Source organism: Rhineura floridana, chromosome 9 (genome assembly GCF_030035675.1).
Source record: "Rhineura floridana isolate rRhiFlo1 chromosome 9, rRhiFlo1.hap2, whole genome shotgun sequence".
NCBI classification, from domain to species: domain Eukaryota; kingdom Metazoa; phylum Chordata; class Lepidosauria; order Squamata; family Rhineuridae; genus Rhineura; species Rhineura floridana.
In genome coordinates, this window is record NC_084488.1 from 56275077 (window position 1) to 56300362 (window position 25286).

The following is a 25286-nucleotide window of genomic DNA, read 5'->3' on the forward strand; positions in this document are numbered from 1 at the left end:
ATAGATAGGAAGAACTGAAAGAGTAATTAAAGTATTTCACAGAAAATAGAAATAGGGATGGATTAGGATTGCCAGGTCTGAAGCATCCCAAACCCTAGTGATGTCACGGGGTGGGCCCTAGTGATGTTACTAAGCATCACCCACAGTTGCTTGGAGCATACAATTTAAATAAAAAAAAATCTGATTGGAAGTTAAGATAGAAACCTTAGCTAAAAGAGGAGGTTTCCAGGTCCTTCTGAAGTGATGGGATCATTCCTTCTCATCTGTTTAGGGAGCCTGGGTAGGGAACATTTAATCTAGCCTACTACCTTCTGGCAAGAAGGGTTTAAGAGCTCTCAGGCCAGTCCAGTCACCAGAAGGCCACTGTAGGAAGAAGGGAGCCTAGTGTTGTGGAGAGGTTAGATGGGAGCACTCAGGAGTAAAGATGGATGCCCCTGAAGGCTGCACCTCTAAATACAGTTGCTAAGAGACTAAGCCCCATAGAACTCAAAGCACATGCCCTACCATTGAGCTAAAACCCTTCCCCTGTTTAAAAAATATCTTTTAAAGTTCTTTTCAATTCATTAATGAATGCATAGCATACCAAGAACAGATCTGCACCATTCATTTAAAGAACATTCAACACACATTTGAAGCACATGAATCACACTACAGAATCCTGGGAACTAAAGTTTGTTAAGGGTGGTGGGAACTATAATTGTGAGGGGGAAACTACACTTCCTAGGATCATTTGGGGGAAGTCATGTGCTTTAAATGCGAGTTGGATGTGCTTTAAATGTATTGTGTGGATCTGCATTACTTCATAAGCTTTGCCTGCGTATAAATCATTTTAAACAATTAGGATGCACATTTTAACATGGTAAAGGGGTTTGAGAGTGTCAAAGAAGCTGAAAACAATGCTGTCAGGACTCTAGACCAAGCGGATAGACTCCTAGCAGGGTCACCCAAGGCGGAATGGTCAAAGGTGAGACACCAGACTAAGATACATCCAGGCTCAGAGGATGGGAATGGTAAACCACCTCTGAATACCTCTTACCATGAAAACCCTATAAACAGCGTATCCAAAATGCAACATGAGATAGTGCTTGAATATGAGACCCCCAGGCCAGATAGCACTTAGCAAGCTACTGGGGAAGAACAATTGAGAACTACGAGTGGCGCTGTGACTAATGATGCCACTGGATCAAAGCCGAATGGAAGTCCAGAGGCTGATGTGAACAGATGCGAAAGGAGAGTCCGGCATTGTATGACGTACATAATAGGAATGTGAGAATCATGAACGAGGGAAAGTTAGAAGTTGTAAAGCAAGAAATGGAACACATCAACATTGGAATACTTGGCATGAGTGAATTAAAACGGACAGGAATGGGACATTTTCAATAGGGCAACTACAAAGTATTTTATGCAGGAAATGAGAAATTAAGAAGGAACGGGGTTGCTTTAATAGTGAGAACTGATGTAGCAAAAGCAATTAGGAGCTATAACGCAAGGTCTGAGCGAGTGATATCTATAAGATTTAATGGGAAACCTATTAACCATCATCCAAACCTAAGGTACAACGGCAAACACAGAAGAAGAGGAATTGAAGAGATTTTATGCAGAAGTGCAGGAACAAATAGATCACACACCAAAAGAAGATATTCTGATGATCATGGGAGACAGGAATGCAAAAGTAGGGAACAGAGAAGAACTAGAAATTGTGGGAAAATGGGGTTTAGGAGATAGATAATACAATACAATACAGTTTATTATGGTCATGGACCAGCAAATAGTAAAACATTTATACAGACAGCAATTGGCATTAAAAGTTAACTTTAAAATGAAAGTTAGAATTTCTTTAAAATACATCATGAACAGTATTACTAATAAAACTTTGAAATCATTATCTCGCCCAGAACTATTTGTATAACAAGAGGAGATGTTTTATTATGTCTTTGGGGTTGGTTTTAGAACAAAGTTCTTCAGCGGCTTAGGCGGACTATACCCTGAATATGAATGGGTCTTATGTAGGTTAGGGTAGGAGATATATATGAAGCAGGAGAAAGACTTATTGAATTCTGTGAAGCCAATAATTTGTTTCTTCAAAAATACATTTTTTGAGCAACCGAAAAGACAACTGTACATGCGGACATCACCAAATGGTCAATATAGGAATCAAATTGATTAAATAATTGGTAGCAGAAGATGGAGAAGTTCCATAATTTCTGGGCAAACCAGACCAGGAGCAGACTGCACTACAGATCCTGAACTGGTCATATCGAAAATCAGAGTAAAGTTAAAGAAGAACAACAAAGCAATCATTATGCCATAATACAATTTAAATAATGTCCCAGAAGTATATAAAGATCAAATAAGGAACAGATTTGAGGCTTTAAACTTAGTTGATACAGAACCAGAAGAACTCTGGAGTGAAGTTAGAGACTATCAGGGATGAATGCAAAAAGACAATACCTCTAGCTAAAAAGAAAGAAAGACCTCAGTGGATGACTGATGAAACTCTTAAAATGGTTAAAGAGAGAAGGAAAGCAAAAGGAGACAAAAACACTGCCAGAACCCTAAATGTATTAATACAGTGACTAGTATGTAGGGACCAAGAGAGCTATTACAATAGTTATTGTATAGAAATAGAAGAGAACAACAAAAAAGGTAGAAAAAGAGCCCTATTCCAAATGATTAGAGAAATTAAAGGGAAATTTAAACCAAGAGTAGGGATATTGAATAATCAATAGGGGAACACATTGACTGACTGAGATGAAATAAAAGAAAGATGGAAGCAATATACTTAAGAACTCTATAAAAGAGATACAAGGATGACAGATTTATTCACGGAGGAACTGTATGATGAAGAACCAGAAATTTTAGAATGTGAGGTGAAAGCTGCTCTTAAAATACTTGGAAGAAACAAATCACCAGGAATAGATGGCATACCAGTAGAGTTGCTACAAGTTACTGAGACTGAATCTGTCCAAATTTTGACAAAGATTTGTCAAGAAATATAGAAAAGAAACAATGGCCCACAGACTGGAAGCGTTCAATATACATCCCAATTCCAAAGAAAGGAGATCCCAGGGAATGCAGTAATTATTGAACTATTCCCATGCAAGTAAAGTAATGCTCAAGTGTTCCTTTCTTGGGCAAAATGATTAAAGGTGTTTATTGTACATGCATGTTCCTCATGTGTGCATGATTTGTGCAGTGTCTGCATGACATCATTGACATACAAATGCCAGCCCACATCTCCCCCCCCCATTTCTCCCTGTTTAATCTGGATTTACCCTTTCCAGGGGAAATTTGTCTTGGAATTTCAACTGAGGTGTCATCAGTATGCTGATGATACCCAGCTCCATCTCTCCATTTCGTCTGAATCAGGAGAAGCTGTTCAGGTGCTGGACTAGTGTCTGGAGGCAGTGATGGACTGGATGAGGGCCAATAAGCTGAATCCTGATAAGATGGAGATATTGTGGATAGGTGATTCTTGAGACCAGGAATTAGGGGATGGACTTTTGTGGACAGGGCTGCATTTTCTCTGAAGCATCAGGTAGGTAACTTGGAGGTGATCCCATCCTGTCGCTAAAAGCCATTGCTTTCATCAGTAGCAAGGAGTGCTTACTTTCAGTTACAGCTGCTTTGCCAGCTATGGCCATTCCTGCACCAGTACAGCCTACTTTCAGTAATCCTTCCCCTAATAACCTTTTGATGTCTATGTGGGATTGTCCTTGAAAACAGTCCAGAAGCTGCAGCTAATGCAGAATATGTCTGAGTGGCTTTTAAACATGGCAACAAAATGGGATCACTTGACAAAGATCCTGAAAGCACCACACTGGATGGCTGTGAGCTAAGAGGCCCAGTTTAAGGTGTTGAAAACCAAATACTTGCAAGAGTGCCTCCTCTCATACTTGCCAATTTAAGAATCCTTAAAATCTGCTGGGGAGGCCCTGCTCACCATCCCACTAGTGGGCATCTCCTGTTTGGCAGTGATACAAGATAGGGCCTTCTCCATGAACAACAATGAAACTCCCTTCCCATAGTCTTGCATCTGTTCACCATTGGCATAATTTTGCTGAAACTTACAGACCTGCTTGTTTGCCTGGGCCTTTGGGGAAAGGGGACTGGGCCCGTGACCTGTTATTCCTTGCATGCTGCAGGTTTACTGGGGGTATTTCTATATGGCCGTTTAAAATGTTTTAATTCAGTGATTCTGAGCTTGTCATTGTTTGGAAGGAAATCACATTCAGACATTGCTATCTCTAATTCCATCCCACCCATAAAACAAACAAATATTAGGTCATCAGAATCTAACAACTGAATTACAAAACAATGCTTGTGTCTTGAGTCACTAGGATTAGAACAAATCCAAGCAGCAAAATGAAAGGAGATCAGACATGTTGGAAATAAGTATTTTTCTCTTGTTTTCTTCAGCTATATCCTGTCACATATAGCAAATGAGAACTTACAATGTAGTGAAAGTAATTTTCATGCCTCATTTCATTGCCTTCAAGATTCTGTAATGATTTAAAGAGGATGCCTGAGTAGGAAAAGTACAAACATGGCAGTGGAAATCTTCAGGGCTGATAAGTGACAGGGAGCGTGGAAACAGTCAGCTGTACAATGTAGCAGGTGCCAGGGAAGTGGACAGGGAACAGGATGGATGGCAATACTTAGGCCCCATCTGCACTATATGTTTAAAGCAGTATCTTCCCACTTTAAACAATCATGGCTTCCCCCAGAGCATCCTGGGAACTATAGTTTGTTAAGAGTGCTGAGAGTTGTAAGGAGACCCCTATTGCTCTTCCAGAACTACAATTCCCAGAGTTCCATGGGAAGAGGGCTTGATTGTTAAACCATTCTGGGTTTAAAGTGGTATGACACTGCTTTAAATGTATAGTGCAGATAGGTTCTTATAGGGTGGCAAAATGTCTGGCTATATTAATACTCACCTCTGTGTAATCATGTTGCATAGTGAAGCAAAAGTAACTAATCATAGGGTGAATGTTCATATGTGCAGTCCCACTTTTTTGTTAAATGCAGCTGTCATCAGTTTCTTAACAACAGAAATCTGGGTCACATAATTATAGTGATATGTGGTTATGTAAGTATATGTATACATTGTACCTAATTTATGCACTAACGTTCTCTTTTTTCCTTTTAAATTTATATCCCTCCCTTAAATGCAGTAGGAGCCCAAGGCAGCAAAGAAAAACATTCTAAAACATTTATTTATTTTATTATTTGATTTATATCCTGCCCTTCCTCCAAGCAGGAGCCCATCGTAAAAATAGACATTAAAATATATTAAAACAAAGCATCTTTATCTTTTTTTAAAAGCTTTAAAAAAACCTTAAAAAGCAATTCCAACACAGATGCAGACTGGGATAAGCTCTCTACTTAAAAGGCTTGTTGAAAGAGGAAGGTCTTTAGTAGGTACTGAAAAGATGACAGAGATGGTGCCTGCCTAATATTTAAGGGGAGGGAATTCCAAAGGTAGGTGCCACTACGCTAAAAGTCCGCTTCCTATGTTGTGTGGAATGGACCTCCTAATAAGATGGTATCTGCAGGAGGCCCTCGCCTGCAGAGTGTAGTGATAGACTGGGTATATAAGGGGAAAGACGATCTTTCAGGTATCCTGGACCCAAGCTGTGTAGGGCTTTGTACACCAAAACTAGAACCTTGAACTTGGCCCAGTAGCTAATGGGCAGCCAGTGCAATTTTTTCAGCAGTGGGGTGACATGTTGGCAATACCCTGCTCCAGAGAGCAGTCATGCCACCACATTTTGCACAAATTGCAACTTTCAGACCATCTTAAAGGACAGCCCCACATAGAGCACATTACAGTAATCCAGCCTGGAGGTTACCAGTGCATGGACAACAGTGGTCAGGCTATTCCAGTCCAGACACGGCCTCAGCTGTCTTACCAGCCAAAGCTTGTAAAAGTCACTCCTAGACACTGAGATCACCTCGGTCTCTAGTGACAAAGATGGATCCAGGAGCACCCCCAGACTACAAACCTGCTCTTTCAGAGGGAGTACAACCCCATTCAAAGCAGGCAACTGACCAATTATCCAAACTTGGGAATCACCAACCTAGTACCTCCATCTTGATAGGATTCAGACTCAGTTTACTGGCCCTCATCCAGCCCACCACCAAGTCCAGGCAGAGGTCCAGGTCTTGCATGGCGTCTCCCAATTCAGATGTTACAGAGAAATAGAGCTGGGTATCATGAGCGTACTGCTGAAACCTCACCCCAAATCTTCTGATGACCCCTTCCAACAGCATTGGGGACAAAATGGTACCCTGCAGCACCCCAAAGCTCAACTGCCGAGGGCTGAAAGACAATAATCCAGTGCTATTCTCTGAAAACCACCCTGTAGGTAGGTTTAGGACCACTATACAACAGTGCCTCCAATACGCATCTCAGCAAGTCGGCTTAGAAGGATAACATGGTCAATAGTATCAAAACTCGCTGAGGGATGAAGTAAGAATAACAGGTCACACTCCCCCTGTCCTTCTCCCAATAAAGGTCACCCATGAGGGCGATCAAGACTGATTCATTCCCATAACCAGGCCTGACCTCAGATTGGAATGGCTCTAGATAATCTGTTTCATCCAAGAATACTTGCAATTTCTGCACCACAACCCTCTCAGTCACTTTCTCTTAAAAGGGGGTATTTGTGACCGGGTGGTAGTTGCCACAAACCAATGGGTCCAGAGTGGGTTTTTTCAGGAGTGGTTGGATCACTGCCTCTTTCAGAGCGGCTGGAACCACTCCCTCCCACAACAACACATTGACCACAGCCTGGATCCACTTGGACAAATCCCCTCAGCATGCTTTATAATAAAGCAAGGGTTAAGAGGACACATTGCTGGCCGCATCATCACAAGCACCTTGTCCACATCATCAGGCTGCATCAACTGAAACCGTTCCCAAGAAGTTGCAGCAGATGTTGCACTGGAGACGTCATTGGAGACTACAGTAGATGTGGGTAGGGCATCAAGATTGCGAGCAACTTTATTCTCAGAGTGTCTTGCAAACAATTCACAGTGGGCCTCTGAAGGGTCTATAACTCCATTTCCTGGAGTTGATGTCAACAGACCTCTGAAAATACAGAAAAGCTCCACTGGATGGCTACTTGAGGATGCAATGGTGGCAGAGAAGTGGCCCTTCTTCGCTGCCCTCACCACCACACAGTAAGCATGGTTATGATGTTTTACTCATGCCCAATCAGCCTCACAGCATTTATTTTGCCACTTGTGCTCTAGCCGTCACCCAGCCTGTTTCATTGCCCTTAGCTCACTGGTGTACCAAAGTGCAAACCACACTCCACAATGATGGAGAGGGCGGTCAGGAGCAATCATGTTAAGAGCCCAACACACCTCATTGTTCTACAGCGTGACAAGGTCTTCAACAGGATCACCTGCTTTATCTACTATGAACTTCCCCAGGGCATTCAGGAATCCAGTGGATTCCATTGGTCTCCGGGGATGGACCATCTTAATCCATCCACCACCCTCAGGCAAGGATCCCAGCCATAAGTCTAAACTTCACCAGGAAGTGGTCTGACCATGACAATGGGGTGACATCCATCCCCCCATCTCCAGACCATCCCTTCCTCCATCTGGAGCAAAAAGCAAGTCAAGGATTTGCCCTGTCCTATGCATTGTGCCTGTGACAACTTGAGACAGTCCCGAGCCGGCACACTAAAGGCAGCCTTAGCATGGACATTTAAATCACCCAGGACTATCATTCTGGGCTCCTCGAACACCATAGGTGATATGGCCTCTGCCAGTTCAGACAGAGAAGCTGCTGAGCAGCAGGGGGAATGGTACATTCTCAGCAACCCTAGCTGGCCTGATACCAGGTGCAGGCTCTCACAGCCAGCTCCAAGACAGAGTGGTTTCCTGGTGACAGATGGAAGGCCTGTAGACCACAGCAACACCTCCCCCTGCCCCTGTAGCCTGTGCTGGTGTTCCACCAATATCCAGGTGGACAAACTGGGTCAGATGAACTCCTAGCTCACCTGCCCAGGTCTCGGTAATGCACATCAAATCAGCACCCTCATCCATGATCAAATCATGGATGAGTGTGGTCTTATTGTGTACTGATTTGGCTTTGAACAACAGCACACACAGGCCAGTGGGCACAGCAGATGAGCAACGAGGAACCTGTCCATGGGAGGAGTGGAAATTAGGAACAAGGCATAGATAGCCTTGCCTTCAACATCTATGGTAGCTCACCACCTGCCCATGACTATAGGTCCCTCTACCCATGATCACTGAAATTGGTGTGGCATCATCCATGTCCCTTCTTACTAAGAGTCCTTCTAAACACCTGAAATGGACCCAACAAAAGCCCACCAACAAAGTCTACCTGAATCAGTTATCCAAGTAGACCTCTGAGAGAATTGGGAACAGTCATACCTGTTCAATATCTTTCACACCAGGCACAACTACTCCCTCCCAGCTCATACCCAGGGAGGGCCAGCCTTCTGCCAGTTACAGACTTTCACTCTGAAGGCATCTGACAACTTTCTCATATCATTTAGTTCACAGTAGAGGCTGTCACCCTTCTTCAGATGGTGCTTTAAAATAGTTTGAAATACGGGAATATTCATGTTGCTCTCCTAGTAGACATACAACCTAAAATATCAGAAAGCAGCAAGTAGGGGCTGTATTTCTTTTATTATTATTATTTGTTTATGCCATCAGGTCTTTGGCAAGGATTCTTATCTCTTTTACATACCAGAAAAGAGGCCCACAAGTAGTTGTTGCTGAGGGTATAAACTCTAGATTAGTATGCAGACAATATATGAAGCTACAAAACAGATCACACAATGCAAGATTGTCTCAAATATAATGAATAGGAAAGGAACAACATCCTTACAGAAATCTGAGTATTTCCAAAAGTAATCTTAACAGTGGCTGGTAAGAAATATTTGTACAATAATAAATAGCAAAGATGCTCAGTTCTTTGTACTAAGATGTTACTTCTGTAGCTAAGAAAGGATAATGTTGTGTTGTGACCTTTAATGTCTCAGAATTTTAAAGAGACCAAAATGAATTTAGTTTGTGATTGAACATTGATTTCCATGTAGAATCTAGATTTCCATGGGTGGAGTTCCACACAAAACAAAGAACTCTTGGATTTTAGACCCTGGTCCCCTCTGCAACACCAAAATCTTCTCTAGAACATTGACAGCCCTCTGAAACACAATCTCCAGAGACTGCAGAACAAGGGGAATTGTAAAATATCACCTCCCCCACTTTAATTCATAGAAGCCTCTGCAGGATCCAAGCTTAATATTAATAGAACAGGGCCTTCCATATGCAAATGGGCACCTTTGAATTCATATTATAGGTGTCAAGAAAGACTCCAAACTAGGGACTTATCCACACGGGAGCATTACTTTGTAATAATAATAAATAATAATAAAATTTTATTTATGAGTCGCCTATCTGGCCAAGTTAACGACCACTCTAGGCGACGTACATTGCACAATAAAATACAATATAAAAGAACCACAATCAATGAATAGTCTAAAACCCCCCTCAATGCTAGCTACAAACACAATGTTTTCTATTCACACTGAGGGGAAGGATCAATCATTCCATTTTCTAATGACCACACCTTATTTAACATTTCTGCTCCCTCTGGTTGCTTGGTGACTGAGCATGCTCAGTTTGTTCTATCAGTTGCAGTAGGTTCCATTTTTAAAAATAAAACCCCAGAAGTGTGATTATTTGTATTTTCACTGGTATGATACAGCTGAAATACCAATCTTTCTTTGAGCAGTACTATGCTTTTGTACACAAATTAGAGGGAAAAGAAAAATAATGGCACAGTTTGCAGCAACATAAAAAAGGCCAGCAGAACAGAGGAGAACAACTGGAAGTTGCTTCTCAGTCCACAGGAAACAAAATGAAAGAAGGGAGGAGGAGATAGTGGGCATGGAGAGGGGAACGATTGACACACTCATCTAAAAGCATTGGATCAAAGCATCTGCAAGCACGAGAGAAATGAAGTAAAGAGGGTTTTTCCTTCCCTTTTCATATTATCAGTGGATTGAGTTAGTATGGATTTATAGGGTGGAAACTGTGTGATAGATTCTGTTTACCGGTAAAATCATGTGAACCATGCAAATTAAAACAAATTAATCCGTGGATTACTGGAGTCAGGGAATGAGAGTCCCAACCCAGTCAACACTCTTAATGTTATAGCAAAACGGGATGGGGACCACTAGGTGAAAATATTGGGTAACTTAAGCTTGTTACGCATACTGCACTCCACATAAATAAAGATGCTTTCAGCCAGTGTGGTGTAGTGGTTAAGATGTTGGACTATGACCTGGGAGACCAGGGTTCGAATCCCCACACAGCCATGAAGCTCACTGGCTGACCATGGGCCAGTCACTGCCTCTCAGCCTCAGAAGGAGGCAATGGTAAATCACCTCTGAATACCGCTTACCATGAAAACCCTGTTCATAGGATCTCCATAAGTCAGAATCGACTTGAAGGCAGTACATTGCTTTGATCTCACTCAGCAAGGGTGTCAAAATTGTTAAACTAAAGACCGAAAACAGAAAGATGGTACTCAGTTGACCCAAACAGATATGTTGCTTATTGGAAAACCTGAAAGCCGGTAATTATTGTGCTTAAAGTCTAGGATATGAAGTCTAGCACAAAATAGCAACTTAGAAGCCAAGTCAAGTTATGCATATAATAAAATGGATGAGTGTGGGAGTTTTATCTCTGTCTTCAAACTCTTAGCAGAGAAAATTATTATCACTATAATGATCAGTTGTAAATTATTTTGAAGTGGCACTCAGAAAGTAAGCCTAAAAATTGGGCAAAAACCATGAGAAACAAAAGAGTGGTGGGTAAAATTCTTCACACAGCTTCCACATCCTCTCATTGGGGTTTGGGGGGAGAGATGCAGTAGCAGCTGGGACTTGTCTCAAGTATTGTAGAGTTAATGCTTTATTTATTAGTAGTGTAATAATTCCACAAACACCTGGTAAAATAGAAATTGGCTTCTTTTGGTTCCTGCTTGAACATAACCAATTTCTTGTATAAAAGCCCCCGAGGAAGGCCTGTTCTGGCTGAAACATGTTGGGCATTAATTAAAAGTGCATTACTCTTCAGCCTCTTCAGATTTATTCTCACTTTTTGTCTTTGAGCAGACAGAACATTAAACTAAACTAAATGCATCCTTTGCTTCTCAGTTGTTGGTCCCTGAAGTTTGGAATAGGGACAGAAAAGATTGGGCATGCATTTCTTTGTTAAGTCCAATCCTATTTGGGCCCCAGTGAAGAAGTATTAGTCCTATTTATAATTTAATCCATTTTTGTTTGTACTTCTCAAGAAAACTTCAACGGTGTTTCACAACAACAAGCAGGAGAAGACCTTGTGAGGAGGGAGGGGGGAAAGGTGCCCTTTATGCCTTCTCCTCTCTGGATACCCGCCACCCCGAGAGGCCTCAACAACATTATGCAGCTCCTGTTTCATGAATACTTGAACTGTGAACAGGAACACTCTTCTTACAATATAATATTTTGTGGCAAGCTCCATCTCTAAACTGTGTAGTAATAAAAGATACTAAAAGTAAATCACTCCTCCTCCTCCTCCTCTAATTTCAGTGCTTCTAGTCAGTGATGGGCAAACTGACCCCATTGTAAGGCATAGTTTGTTCACCGAGTTACAGATCTAATGGTATAAACTCAAATGAATGTTCATGGCTTTTACAAAATTTTAAAGTATCTTCAGTTTTTGTGTACATGCTTATCACCAGGATGCATCTTGGCAATGTCACATGAGTAACATGGTGGGTTTTTTCCCTGCTCCATATGTCACAGCATAAAGCATCCTTCTGCATATTCTATGATTAACTGTTATCACATGCACTTTGTTTACAATAGTAGATTGGTATGGAGTGGGAGCTATGAGCAGAGACAGTGGCTGCAGGAGCAAGCCAAGCACCAAAAATACCTCCTGCCATCAGCACTACATCGAGTCTTCACAGGACTTCAGTGTTGCTGATGGCAAGAGACTAAAGAGTTAAACTGAAATTATTCTAAGTGTTAATGGTACATTTTAAAGGGTTACAGTAACAGGCAATTGAGCATCACTATCTATACCATATTCATTTCATTGCTTCTAGCGTCACAATATCTTAAATCATTTATTTAAGATTTGGAGATGCTAAAAGCATTGAGATGGATATCATGAGCTTCCTGTAAACCACTTGATATTCCCTTCCTTATCTTCTGTCTCCCCCCATCCCACTCTTCATTCCATTGTACAATGGGACTTACTATACAGCATGGCATGTTTCAGTCCCGTGAGGGTGCTGTGCCCCGTCTGGAGGAATCCCATAGGCTAATAGTGACCTGTTTTCTACTTGTTCACTCCACTTGAGCTTCAGAGACTTGCATTGGAATTGGGGGGGGAGAGCTGAAGATAATGATATGGGCATTGCACCATCTGTGGACTGGATTGTGCCCCATCAATTTATTATATTATGTGTGGGTTCCAAGAAACTCTTAGTGGAAGAAAAATAACTATTAGCAGTCTTCTGCACATTCTTCAAGAGTTTCCACTGTGCTGGAATGGGTAGGTCCTATAGCCTCATTATTCAGCTTGTGCAAGTGACACAAGTTCTTGTGCAAACAGAACATAGTTCAATTTTCCTGCACAATGCTATAGCACATGATGTGCCATAGACCTTTTGCAAGCGGAAGACTTTCTGCCTGCTCAAGTACACATTTGGATCTTAGAACTATATAAGCTTGTAACAAAGGTCTCCAAAACACTTGTACAGTAGGGCCCCGCTTTACAGCGTTCCACTAATACAGCAGTTGTGAATTGTAGAAAGGCCCCACCTTACAGCACTTGTTCCGCTTTTACGGCGGTTTTTTGCCGTCGGGTGCCATTTTGGTCAATGTAAGTCAATGGGATCCGCTTTACAGCGGTTTTTGCTTTACAGTGGGGGTCCGGAACGTAATCCGCTGTATGAGTGGGGCCCTACTGTACATTTTTCCATGGTTCTATTAGAATTCTACACATACTTTCAAGCCTATTGCTCACTGTATATTTGAAAGCATAGGAATGCTCCTGTTGTTTAATTGCATTGAAGGTAACAGGATTGAACCAGTTTAAATAACTCTGATTTAACTGGAGTTTGAATGCTAAGATCATAAAGGGCAAGAATCTGATATCTCTTTGGATTTATGGCCCTTTGTCTTATATGACGAATAAAAATGAGATGCCATCTCACTGCAAATCAGTCATGCTTCTCTTTTATTAATCTTCATTTCAATTTCATCTGTTGTTGAAGACGAGGAAAACATTTCTCCAGATAATGTTCCTTGCAAATATGCCCCAGACTTTTCTCTTGAAGTTTGTATTTAATGAAATTGATAACAAATTGGGCCAATAAGGAGAACTAATTAGATCTACAGGCTTTCTTTTCTTCTATAATGATAGCATTGATTTAATTTGAAGCTGTTGAAAGCACATAAGAGAAACAGATAAAAAAAGAAATATTGCACTGTAACCTGATTTTTCAAAAATGCCCCAGGAAATAAAATTGATTCAGGCAGGACTTTGCAAAACCTTTATTCACTACGTATAGTGTGGGACTGGAAATATTTTTCTATTCATCTTTATTAACTTGCTTGCAATTAAGTTTCAAACTGTATATTTGCTAAAAAGTTTGTTTCCCTGAAGGATAGAGCAGGTGGCAGAAATATTTAGAGACTAGAATTTTGATTGTCTAGAGGGTGAAAACGCACACACATTTAGTGTGTGAAAATCTGCTGATGTCAGCCTAAAGCAGCAGGATACTTGTTTCCGATCTGTTAAGAGCTTATGGTGTGTCTGCATTTGTTCTTGAATGTGAATGTTGTTGAAAATGTTAATGGGTGGGGGGAAATAATGAATAACGGTGCACAGAATGCTTATATTTCTACACATGTAATAGGTTTAATACCTTCTCCCCACCACCACCACTGTGCTTGCTGGTGTGAATCTAAATTGTACCTAATAGAGTTGTATTATACAGCCACGAGAGTGGCTGTATACTATAGCCAGCGTGGATTTTTCACATTCCGCAATGTTAAATTGAAAATACTCCCCATGCCATTCTGATGCTTCCCGTAAGCTCATTTCAAAACAAAACCTTACAAAACATATAGTCCTGAATTCAGAAACGCTTGCTTAACAACCCTCTCAATGTTCATGGCAATACACAAAACAGTCAGAGAGAACAGAGAGTTCAAAGTCTAAAAAGAGAGAAAAAAAACCTTTTGGACTTTTTCCCCTGAGAGTTCTCATAATCTGTTGAAATTCATTAAAAATCAGCAATGTTCACAGAGTACCTGTAATCCTAATACTGACCTTGCCCCATACTCTGACCTTCATCTTCTGCAGTTTAAAAGTTAAAAAAATGCCTGGCTGATTTTTAATTAATTTAAGACTTTTTGGCTGGAAGCCAATGATAAGGGTGGACATGCTCAATAAGAACCAACTGTCAGTGTTCTAAAAGCCTCACAGCTGCTTGGCTTGGCTAATCAGGGGGCCACACCCACACCAGACTTTGATTTCACTTGAGACAGTCATGGCTTCCCTCAGAGAATCCTGGGAAGTGTAGTTTGTGAAGGGTGCTGAGAGGAGACTCCTGTTCCACTGAGAGAGCTCCAGTGGCCAGACTGGTTTAACAGTCAGCAACTCTGATTGAAGGTCTGTGAGAGGAACAGGGCGTCTCCTAGCAACTCTCAGCACCCTTCACTAACTACACTTCCCAGGATTCTTTGAGACAAGCCATGACTGTCCAAAGTGAAATAAAGGCCTGCTGTGGATGTGGCCAGGGAAAGCTTTGGTTTAAATTTGGGTGGGAGGCTACATGTGGTTACCGTAGAATAAAAAGTTGGGGGAAACGCTGAAAAGCAATGATACTGTTCATAGTGTTTTCCTTTTGGAAAGGAAAGGGGCTTCCCTTCTGCCCAGTGCCCACCCACCCAATCTCCTCCCCTGCTCCTCCCCTCCCTGCCCCTCCCCCAGGTCAGTGTTGGACTACGACCTGGGAGACCAGGGTTTGAATCCCCGCACAGCCATGAAGCTTGCTGGGTGACCTTGGGCCAGTCACTGCCCCTCAGCCTCAGAGGAAGGCAATGGTGAAACCACCTCTGAATACCGTTTACTATGAAAACCCTATTCAAAGGGTTGCCATAGGTGGGGATTGACTTGAAGGCAGTCCATTTCCATTTTTGAACATGATTGCATAGAAATAAATCCCATTGAACTCAAAAAGTATGCAAATGATCAAACCCTCCCTTCCTTCTCCTTCCTCCTATCCCCTCCCTCTTGCCCCTTCCCTCCCCCTTCCTTTGTCCCTCGCCCCCATCCCCATCCCCTTCCAATCTCCTCCTTCCACTTCCCCCTCCTCTTCCTCTTCCCCTTCCCCATGGTCAGATTTACCTATCTTAAGCATGATTGCACGGACGTAAATACCATTGAACTTTATAAGCATGCAACCTGCCCTGCCCTCCCCCTTCTTTTGCCCCCCTCCAATAAGCTTCTTCTCCTTCCCACTCCCACTCCTCCTCCCCAAGGTTAGTTTTTCCTATCCTAACCAGGATTGCATAGGAGTAAGTCCCACTGAACTCAATAAGCATGCAAATGATCAGACCTGCTTTCCCCCTCCTTCCTTTCTTCTCTCCCTTCCTCCTCCCATTCCCTCTTCCTCCTCCCCTGCCCACTCCAGCCCTCCCTCCTTCCCCCCAGTCATTTTTACCTATCCTAAGCATGATTGCATGGGAGTAAATCACACTGAATTCAATAAACATGCAAATGATCAAACCTGTCTTTCACCTCTCCCACTCCTGCCTGCTCCCCTCCCAGTTCTCCACTCGTGCGTTTCCTCCCCTCCCTCCTCCTCCCCATCCTCTGTGGTCAGTTTCACCAATCCTAAGCATGATTGCAAGGGAGTAAATCCCATTGAACTCAATAAGCATGCAAATGATCAATGCATTCTCAGCAAACTTGATGAGGATCCCATTTCTTACCTCCCGGATTAAAAAGCAGGGAAATTCACTAATAGGCAAAAAAACCCTTGCAGTTTAAGAACGTAGCTATAGCCCACAGCTATATCTATCAAACTTTAAAAAGCAGGGAAATTGGGCAGCTCTATCTCTCGTTTAAGTCCTCACCAGAGTTGGCTGTGGATACCATCTCCAAGTGCCTGGAATCCGTAAGTGGATGGATGGGAAGGAATAGGCTGAAACTAAATCCCGACAAGACCGAGGTGTTGCTTGTGGGAGACAGGGACAGGCTGGGGGATATAGACCTGGTGTTCAATGGGGTAAGATTGCCCCTAAAAGACCAGCAGCCTCGGGGTCATTCTTGACTCCCAGCTGTCCATGGAGGCTCAGATCTCGGCAGTGAGCCGGGCAGCTTGGTATCAATTACATCTGATTAGGAGGTTGCAACCCTACCTGCCTGCCCATCTGCTCCCAGGGGTAATACAGGCCCTGGTCTTCTCTCGCCTAGACTACTGTAATGCGCTCTATGTGGGGTTACCCTTGAAAACGGTCCGGAAATTGCAACTGATACAGAATGCGGCGGCACATTTGATTAAGAACAGCCGCCGCCGTGATCATATCACTTTGGTGTTGATAGATCTACACTGGCTACCAGTTGTTTACCGGGCCCAATTCAAGGTGTTGGTATTGACCTTTAAAGCCCTATACGGTTTCGGCCCAGTTTATCTGAAGGAGCGCCTCCAGCATCACCAATTATGCCGCCTGACGAGATCAGCCGCGCAAGACCTTCTCTTGGTCCCACCAGTTAGGACAGTGAGGCTGGTGTGGACCAGAGAGAGGGCATTTTCGACTGTGGCCCCCACCCTCTGGAATTCCCTTCCTTTCGATCTTCGCCATGCCCCTTCCCTGATAGGTTTCCGCCGGGCCTTGAAAACCTGGCTGTTCAGGCAGGCCTACGGGACCTCTGGGGTGGTTTAGTTTTAAGACTGATATTATTAATTATTATTATGATTTTTATGGTTTTATTGTATTTATTGATGGAATTGTATGTCGCCTAGAGTGGCCGTTGATTCGGCCAGATAGGCGACTCAGAAATAAAATTTATTATTATTATTTATTATATAGTGAATGCACCAAGGGAGCAGGAGACCTCACCTCCTCTCTGAGATATTGGACTGCCCTACAAATTGCTCAAAATGCAAACACCATTTGGGTTGGTCTTTCACAGTCCAATCTACTTCCTGTGTAGCTTGGAAGAATTTGGTAACATGTACCTCTGAGCATATAGTAAGTGGTGGCAACACCTGCAATCAGCCCAAATAATAGAAAGAAGACATGTGCTGTGCTGATCTTGTTTTAGCAGGGAGGAAGCAACATTATTAAGACAGTTGATATAGTTCAGATGGTCACTTTGAATATGTCTGATTTCCTTTGCAATTTTAGTGAAGTTTCCTATAGGAAATCATTTTCTTTTATTCTATTTCTGTGAATATGTGAAGTACAGCAACACTTTGCAAAATGTATACTAAAAAAACTCCAAACATAATTGTGGAATAATGGCACTGACTTCTGCAGAATAGTCTCCAGTGGACCTCAGGAGTGTCTCAATTTGCACAAGATAAAACAGTGGGAGGTGAAATATACTCTAGCAAAATGCTAGGTGTGCTCTATGTTTTTAATTGACTGTGCCCACCTTGCCTTAAATGAAGTGGTTTAAACATAGCAGGCTGAAAACATGCATCCTCTTTTTTCCAACAGCTGGAGTCATTGCTGAAGTAGCAACATATTGGAATCAGTCTGATTTTACATCAAACTGCAGTTTCAGATTCCACTGTTAATGCACCCAAAAAAGAAACAGAACATAACCTCCAATTTGAAACACAAAAGGCTGTCTTCACCATCATATGACACTGACGGATAAAAAGGCTTTGAAATTAAAAATAAAATTGACACAGATTTCTAGGGTGAATAATGAGGGAAATAAACTTTTCTAGTTTAGATTCTCTGTAGAAACATTAGTAACACAGGAAGTAAGAAGAACACCAACAAACTTACAAAAATATCATTCTCTATCTTTGGAGATGGCAGGTGTTGCCACCACTCACCATATGCTCAGAGGCACATGTTACCAAATTCTTCCAAGCTACACAGGAAGTGGATTGGACTGTGAAAGACCAACCCAAATGGTGTTTGCATTTTGACCAATTTGTAGGGCAGTCCAATATCTCAGAGAGGAGTTCAGGTCTCCTGCTCCCCTGGTGCATTCACTATAGCTGCCCAATTTCCCTGCTCTTTAAAGTTTGATAGATATAGTGTGGGCTATAGGTACGTTCTTCAACCGTAAGGTTTTTTGCCTATTAGTGAATACCATCAAAACATAGTTATACCTATTAAGTTTGCAGAGCACCAGCATTCTTGGTTGTAAAGCCTTAATATAGAATTTGGTAAATATGAAAATTACATTATTTGGTAGCACTTTGTGTGATGCACAGAAAACTAGACATATAAAATACTATGAGAATCTTTCTCTCTCTCTCTGTGTATATATACAGTGTATATGTATATGTAATAGGATAACATATGATGGTTTCCAAAAAAAGATTAGGAGCCCATATCAGCCAGCATCACTTCATTCATTTTCATTTATTGGCGATCACTACTATGCCCATGGGTGGGGGATTTTTTTTTTCAAGCTGTGGGCCACATTACTCCAGTGACAAACTGTTAGGGCCTGCACTACAATCCTGTAGTTGACAATGCCAGATCTAACAGTGGGTAGAGCCAGGTCCACACACATTATTTTCACACATTATTTTCATGGAAATAGCAGCATACTGTATATTTAATTCTAAGCAACTCTGCTGAATTTTCTCCATTTTCATTTTCCCCTTAGATTTTTACCAAGTTTTAAAAATGCTTATCCAACATTTGTCCATGTGTCTTGACAGTGCAAAAGGAAAAAAAGAGCTCAGTAATCTCAGAAGAATGCAAATAATTTCAGTGCACAGCTTATCTGCAAGCCCTGCCTTACAACTATGCAAAGCCTCAAACTTGAGAATGCAGTTCCTTCCCAAAGATGGCATGGATGCAATTTCAAAATGCATGAACACTTTTTGCATATTTGTAAGGAACACAAGTCTACCTCTTTGCTAAAATATTGTCCCCTCTGCTTTGATGTTCTTGCATATTTTGCACAACATCAAAGCCCTTTCCCCTCTCAGTTATACCCTAATGAAGAGCTGATGGATGGGAGGAAACCCAGAGGACCAGATGAAATCCAATTGGAATGGTACTTTCCTATACCTGCACTATATACTATATGCTATGCACTCAACGTGGGACTGCCTTTGAAGTGTCAGGAAACTTCACTTCATGCAAATTGTAGCAGCCAGAGCTGGTGTTTGCTTTTCGGAGCATTTTACTCCAATGTATTTGTTTCTAATATGTACTGGTGGCCAGTTCATTTCTGGACCCAGTTTAAAGTTGTTATTATTACCTATAAGCAGGCCCAGCGCTAGCACATGGCCAGGTAGGGCACTGGCCTGAGGGCCCAGGATCTCACACAGGGAGCCCTCCTGGGATAAGTGCAGGCCAGCAGCAGAGAAGGGAATCAGCGGGTGGTGGCACAGGCAAGCCCCACCAGCTCTACAGCAACAGAGATTGCCCTGCTCACCAGTGCTGCTGCAGGGGAAGAGAAATACCAGGACAGTTGGTAAGGAGCTACCCAGCCTGTCATGAGTTTCAGCCATGGGAGGAGAGGCGGAGCTTACTGGCCTGTAGCAGCAGAAGCGAGGCAATGCTGAGGGGAGGAAGGGGCTGAAAAAGACCCTAACTGTGTCTATTCCGATGTCTGCTGAGAAGTAAGCCCTGCTGAATTCAGAAGAGCTTCCTCCCAGGTAAATATAGCTAATTGCAAGGATGTGGAGCTCGGAAGGAAGGTAAGTCGGCTTTCCTGGTTTTCTTAGGCTGCAATCCAATAATGTCTACTCAGAAGTAAGCTCTATTGGGTTCAATGGGACTTACTCCCAGGTAAATGCATTGGATTGCAGCTAATTACATCGCAGTCATTGCCTCCCCACCCTCTCATTCCCTTTGCCCCTGATCTAATAGTGTGTGTGTGAGAGCTTCCCTCTCCTTTTACAGGGAATCTCCCATTGTTCAGGTGTAGTCTGGCTTTTGTATATGGATTCCCTCTTTCCCCCCCCTTGCCCTGCCCCCCCATTGTAGCTGGGAAGTTCCTATTGTTATTTTCATTTATATTTTGCTTTTCCTATAAGGAACTCAAAGATGGTACTTCCCCTCCCCATTTTATCCTCTCAACACCCTTGTAAGGTAGGTTAGACTGAGAGACAGTTACTGGCCCAAGGTCACCCAGGGAGCTTCACAGCTGAGCAGGGATTTGAAACCAGGTCTGGCAGGAGGTCCTAGTTATCATGTGTCTCTTTAACTTGGAAACTTGTACATTTATGCTGCCTGGTGGTAACACGGCATGTTCAGAGACTAATGGTTTGTCCCTAGAAAGGCCCTTTTTTCAATCCTTCATACAAAGTGCTATATTAGTAATACTAATAGCATTAAATCTTCACCAGTGCTGTGTGCTTAATCTGCACTAGACTTTTGTTAAGATTCTTCTTATTAGACATTTTTATGAGGGTTTCTGATGGACTGAGGCACTTTGGAGTATTGTGTTGTATCTGTATTTATATGGGTCTACAATATCTGAAGGTTCCTCTGCATGTAAGCCCTGTGATGTGGAGGTATCCCTTAGTGTCATTTTTGTACACTATACACACTTCTTATCAAATAGGTGAATTAAGGTGGATTGTTGCTGAATTATTATGAATGCCTTTTTTTTCTTGAGAAATGACATTTTAACTTTTAAAAAATACTATTTGCTTAAAAGGGCAGCCTTTCATGTAAGTGTTCTGTCCTTGGCTTGCCCTGGTGCTCTGGCAATAAGGGGTTCTAAGATTAATTCTAGAATGCCTCCTAATATCTCAGCACAGTTGAGTAAGTTGTGAGTGTAGGGAAAGGGTCATTGCAGCATCTGCCATGTATGCAGAAGGTCCCTTGGGTTCAGTCCCCAAGCGCATCTCCAGGTAGGAGAGGTGCCATCAGGGACTGAACCTGAGAGACCTTCTGGGAGAGACTCCTGCATGAAGCTCTGGAGAGCTGCTGCCAGTCAGTGTAGACAGTACTGGGCTAGATGGACCAATGATCCAACTCAGTATAAGGCAGCTTCCTATGTGAGTAGAAAATCCCGGTGGTGAACTGAAATGTTTACTTGAAGTGTTTTTTTCAAAGATCTTTGCAAATGACAGGAAAGGATGGATTCAACCCCCCGCCACATATTTTTTTGTCTGTGAAAACATTAGAGAAGCCAACAGAAACAGTGAAATATGAGAATTATTTCTTAGTACATTTTGTGGAAGATCCCAGACTCTGATACTATTCATATAATCTGTCTATCATTTACATGGTAAACCAGAATAAATTCTTAGTAGCTGTGGACTACAAAATAGGAACATTTACCCCAACAAATTAAAATAAATCAAAATTTTGTATTTTTATTTTATAAGAGGGGGTTGCAATATTGGTGAAGATTTGTTTTCTTTGAAAGGAGTGGAGCCGCAAGGGAGGAGGAATGTGGTTTAAGGGGGGAAAGGGGAGACAAGGACCCTCTGATACCCTTTGCCCAAGGGCCCCCAGAAACCTAGAGCCAGCCTTGCCTACAAGGTCCCAAATAACTTGTGGTGAGGTTACTTGAAGGACTGCCTTCTTCCCCATGAACCTATCAACATGTAAAATGTATCACCTCAGGCCTTGCTCTGTGTTCGAAACACTTTTAGAGGTTTGTTTGGCAGAGACAGATGATAGGACCTTTTCAAATGTGGCATTTAAATTGCAGAACTCCATTCCCAGAGATGCCTTCTTTGTTCTTTCCTTAATGATCTTCTGACAGATTGCAAAAATATGTTTATTTCACAAAGCCTGACTTGTGTTATTTGTTCCTCCCACTATGACTATATTTCAATACTGGTTGTAAGAATTTTTTAACTCTGTTTTTATTGTTAAAATGTATTTTGTATTTGACTTTTTTAATATTGTGCTTGGAGGCTTATGTGGACTGGAATGAATAATAACAAATATTTAGAAAGAATAAATAAATATTTTTAATCTAACTTTTAAATCTCTTGATTATGTCTCCGCCCCCCTTTTTAAAAATAAATCAGTTTTCTGTATACCTTCCATTCTTTTTGGTATAATAATACTGTAACCCTCTTGATGAAAGGGCTTTTCAGTCATTATATGTGCAAATAATGAATGTGTGTAAGAAGGCAGCATCACATTAATTTGAATTAGGTGTATCAGATTGTTAGCCTGTGGGTAGGGAACGTTAGCTACAGTGTTATCTGTAGCACTTAGATAATATGAGGCACTTAATATTTCTATTAACAATAACAACAAGAACATTTAGTTGTTGTTTTTGTCCTGTTCCAAGTTGTTGTGCTGCAGTATCATAATCATTATTATATTCATTCTGGTGGACCTCCTTTTGAGGATCAGGGCATTCTAACTATATAATCATCTGTGTAGGCTATACTAGATATGACTCTAGTAGAAATGTAGTAAAATAGTGAAAAATCACTAAACTCCCTTTTGTAGTGACTATAGCATGTGATCTTATTTAATTAACCTTTCTAAATTTGCATCAACTGCTAAATGGATCGTTTCTTTATTTGCCCATTCCACTGTATCTTCAACAAAGGTCCTTGCCATCCAAATGGAACATAAAATTTTACAGCTCCCTAATGATGTAGGCTACAGCTGTAGAATCATCATTTTGAAATCTGAGTACTCTTTGCTCTTAGATCTGCCACTTAATTGCACTCATGGAAGCATCTTTAAGTGTATTTGCTTAAGCAGATGGTGAATGACTCCATCCATCGTCTTTACCGTATGATGGAGTTTTAAAGCAGATGTTTCCATGATGATAGAAGGAAAACACAGATTTGTATGATCAATTTTGGTGCGTTTTCCCCCTCCCTGCTAGGCTAGTCTTCTGGGGTTTCTCTTCCCAGTGGGGATGGGAGATGCTTTCTCCCTGCATGGGTGAGTTTGTCTCTACGCATTGGTGCCCCTCAGTGGGGGAAAATCGAGACACAATATAAGACTGCTCTTTAGGCTGTGAGGTCTGTAGCCCTTCTGCAGACCATGTTCTTGGAGCAGGCTGTCCAATCTGCACAGAGCTTCCTGACCTCTCCATATGCTGTGGCCTCTACCTTTGACCGGGTACCCATCTCCACTTATACCAACTTCTCCCAGAACTTCAGATTTGGGGAGTGGACTTTCAATCGGCAGTGTGCCCACATCTATGCCACACGCCTCATTCAGATGAGACCATTATTGGTGGAGAGATCCAGGCGCAAATGGGGGAACAACATTACAGTGAAAAAGCTGTGTGAACTGCAGATAGCAGAGAAATGCTGTGCGGTGGAGACATTCTTCAAGTCTATGCAGCTTCAGCTCTCTATCCTGCGAGAAATCAACGAAGAGCACAAACTGCTGCCACTGCCTCCCCGAGCCAAATACATCCACCAAGCTGATGAGCTGATCGTGGAAGACAAGCTGCAGCGAATCAAACTGGAGGGAGCCATACAAATCAACAAGCTGGTGACGGGAACCATACTTGCTGTCTACGGTTCAGAGAGGGATGAGGGCAAGTTCCTTGTTGAGGACCACTGCTTTGCAGATATGCCCACCCAGCTGCCCATGATGGGGCCTAGCATAGACAGGTTTGTCTTGCTGGTGTCTGGCCTTGGACTTGGAGGCAAGAGCGGAGAGTCTTCTGGGCATGCAGCTGCTGGTGGACATGGTGACTGGGCAGCTGGGCGCTGAGGGAGAGCAGTGCAGTGCAGCCCTCATCTCCAGAGACATTCTGGTGGGCAGTTTGCTCAGCCAGAATACTCAGAGCAGATACACCATTAACAAGGCAAAGTACCTAACCAAGAAGACTCAGGCTGCCAGTGTGGAGGCTGTGAAAATGCTGGATGAAATCCTGCTGCAATTGAGCATGTCTGTGCATGAAGATGTGATGCCTGGTGAGTTTGATCCCACCAACTACACTTTGCCCCAGCAGCTGCTACATCGCTGCATGTTTCCCCTGTTGAGCTCCTACTCCACACTGCAGCTGGTTACCAACCCTTACCAGGCTAACATTGATGGTGTCAGGTAACGGCAGCTTTTCTAGCTTCTTAAGATGCAGCAGTAGCGCTGCCCTGTCATTTCCAGAGTGCTTTCAGTGGTTCAAAGCAGACCATGGAACGGATGTTTCCAGCTTCTCCACCACCCCCTGCCTTTGAAAGCCTTATAAGAAGTTGCTACCAGACTGGGACTCTGAGCAACATCATGGGATTTCTAGTGGGTTACTTGGAGCCAAGTGAAACTGTCAAAATTCTCTTCTTATTTTTGCTATTGCCAGAAAGTGTAACGTTGCCTGCCAAGAGATATAATGTCGCTGTGTTCATGATATTGAAAAGTTGTTTTTGTTTGCTGTTATATTTACTGTTACATTACTGTTTTATTATTTTTTGTTATTAGGAAATTGTTTTTGCAATTGTTTTTGAGATGTACTTCTGTTCACCTCATTGTAAGCCACTTTGAGCACAATGTTTTTGTGGGAAGGTGGCATAGAAATAAAATGAATGAATGAATGAATTTTATACAAAGAACCAGCATTAAATCTAGCACCTCTAATGTCACAAGATCAATATCTATCTATCTAGGATTTGTCACATACAGCTTTATCTATTTAATATATGGATGCTTAATCTAATGTTATTTTCCTTAATAGTTTTTTTCAGGGGGACAAACAAGCCTCTGTTAACAACACACATACAAACTCCATTTAATAAAACCAAGCTAGCAATTAGGTTTTGTCGAAATGGCTTAAGGCAGCTCATGCTTGAGAGTCCTTTTTATTTCTTCATCTTTCTTCACAGTAGCTCACTTTACATTTCTACTTAGTAGGAAGTCATCCAAAGGAAATTTTTGCAAAGTTTACACAAGCACCCTAATGCCCAAATACACATAGAACATTTAAAAGGAAAACCGGGAGCACATTGGTTTGTACAAATATATGTGCAGATCTGCTGCTTCTGTTTGAATGAATGAGGAGGCCACTGCTGGCTCCCAGTGTCATAGGTCTCACCTTCATTCAGATGTCCATTTCATTTTTTAAAAAAAGTTGTCTCA

General features: G+C 42.1%; 1 protein-coding gene and 1 pseudogene across 1 annotated transcript in view; both read left to right on the plus strand.

Moving 5' to 3' along the window:
• The window catches only part of FSTL5 (follistatin like 5), a 591837-nt gene that overhangs the window by 235899 nt on the left and 330652 nt on the right, over positions 1 to 25286 (plus strand). The window lies entirely within an intron of this gene.
• LOC133364297 (DNA polymerase delta subunit 2-like) lies at positions 23226 to 24267 on the plus strand (annotated as a pseudogene).